Source organism: Belonocnema kinseyi, chromosome 5 (assembly GCF_010883055.1).
Source record: "Belonocnema kinseyi isolate 2016_QV_RU_SX_M_011 chromosome 5, B_treatae_v1, whole genome shotgun sequence".
Lineage (NCBI taxonomy): Eukaryota > Metazoa > Arthropoda > Insecta > Hymenoptera > Cynipidae > Belonocnema > Belonocnema kinseyi.
The window spans coordinates 112,802,546-112,804,618 of record NC_046661.1 but is presented as its reverse complement, the minus strand read 5'-3'; positions in this window follow the sequence as shown (position 1 = coordinate 112,804,618).

Genomic DNA, 2,073 nt, shown 5'->3' with positions numbered 1-2,073 from the left:
GCGAAAATATGCAATTTGGCAAACATTAAACGACGCCGTAACGATTGCTTGAAGAAAGCCTAACAGAGGTAGTTTCCTGCACGAGATAGCTCAGTTCTGACAATGTAATCGTTACAGCGTCAAACAGTAGTATGTTATAAAGTAAATATTTCTGGTAATTTTTAATGAATATGTCTAAAATTTTTCTATAAATCTTCTTTGGACTATAGAGAACAACTTTCTCACTAAAAGTTCTTTGCAACCTGAAGTTCCCTCGAAATTTTTTGTTGGCGAAACTAGAAAAATGCGGTTAACGACATTAAAAAAGTTCCATCTTGCTGTACTATATAAGTCTATCTGGAGAAAAGGAATAAACTTCCCAAATCTGAAGATTTCCGTTGACTGTGAGACTGAGGTACCAATGCTAAAAACGCTTTCGAGCGTCGTACCTGGCTAAGGACACTTTCCTAAGCTTTCAGTTCATAGATTGCAGATGAAGAGTCAGCAATAGGCATGTTTTCTGTGTGTATATGTTTGTGATCGTCATGGTTATTCTATGGATGGCTCTATACCTGTATTTATTCTCATAATTCCTTAAGAAACCATTTACCCATCCGCCGCTAGGCCGATGGACAAATGGTCCCTTCTGTCTCAAGCTAATTTTTCTATGCTGGAAACGGGATAATAGTTGAAATATTCTGAAAAATATTTTTGAGTTGGAAAAGGAAAAGCGTTTGCAAATTCTCAGAATTTAAAAAAAGATAATGATAATAAATAAATCGCAGAACACACTTTTGAAAAAGGCACACTTTGTCTGCGGTTTGCTTATAGTGAAAGTACAATTTTCCGTGCTTGTTTTATGAAAAACTGTATAAATGTTTGTGGTACTGTTATATTCACATAGTATCTGACCCGATTTTCTATTGAGAGTATAGTGCCTTTTGGCTTATCAAATATCACTTAAAATTCGTTGACATTCGCGAGTGATCGAATATGTTTCAAAGGAAAAAATAAAATTGATATGCTTTAAGATTTATCATAACAAAATGATGAATACGGAGAATCCAAATAAAATTGTCAGATAGGGAACCTGTCAAATTGTTATAGACGCTTTTCAATGGAGTTGTAAGTAAGTTGCTAGGTATATTATACGGGTAATTTTTGAATAAATTTAACTTCTCGTTTCTGAAGTGAAACAAACCAAAGTTGAAAATAACCAGATATTTCTTGTGAGTTTAGGAAGATAGACGGTGGAAAGTTGGCTGTTAACAGAATGTCTGTATAAACATGGAATCAACCAAATCTCATTGATAACGGATATCAAAATCGCAATTCTAAAGATATAAGAAATTGATGTTTCATAAAATCTGTTTCTTCAGATAAGTAACCTGAATAAATGCTCTGTTGAAATAGAGTTTGAAGATTTTTCATAGTTTTCTGGTGTTTGTTTGTAATGGTTTCTTAAGGAATTATGACAATAAATACAGGTAAAGAGCCATCCATAGAAGAACCATGACGATCACAAACATATACACACAGTAAACATGCCTATTGCTGACGCTTCATCTGCAATCTATGAACTGAAAGCTTAGGAAAGTGTCCTTAGCCAGGTACGACGCTCGAAAGCGTTTTTAGCATTGGTACCTTAGTCTCACAGTCAACGGAAATCTTCAGATTTGGGAAGTTTATTCCTTTTCTCCAGATAGATTTATATAGTACAGCAAGATGGAACTTTTTTAATTTCGTTAACCACATTTTTCTAGTTTGGCAAACAAAAAATTTCGAGGGAACTTCAGGTTGCAAACAACTTTTAGTGAGAAAATTGTTCTCTATAGTCAGAAGAAGATTTATAGAAAACTTTTAGACATATTCATTAAAAATTACCAGAAATATTTACTTTATAACATACTACTATTTGACGCTGTAACGATTACACTGTCAGAACTGAGCTATCTCGTGCAGGAAACTACCTCTGTTAGGCTTTCTTCAAGCATCGTTACGGCGTCGTTTAATGTTTGCCAAATTGCATATTTTCGCTAATTTTTAATATATGTATCTAACACTTTCCAAAAATCTTCTTTCAACTGTATAGAA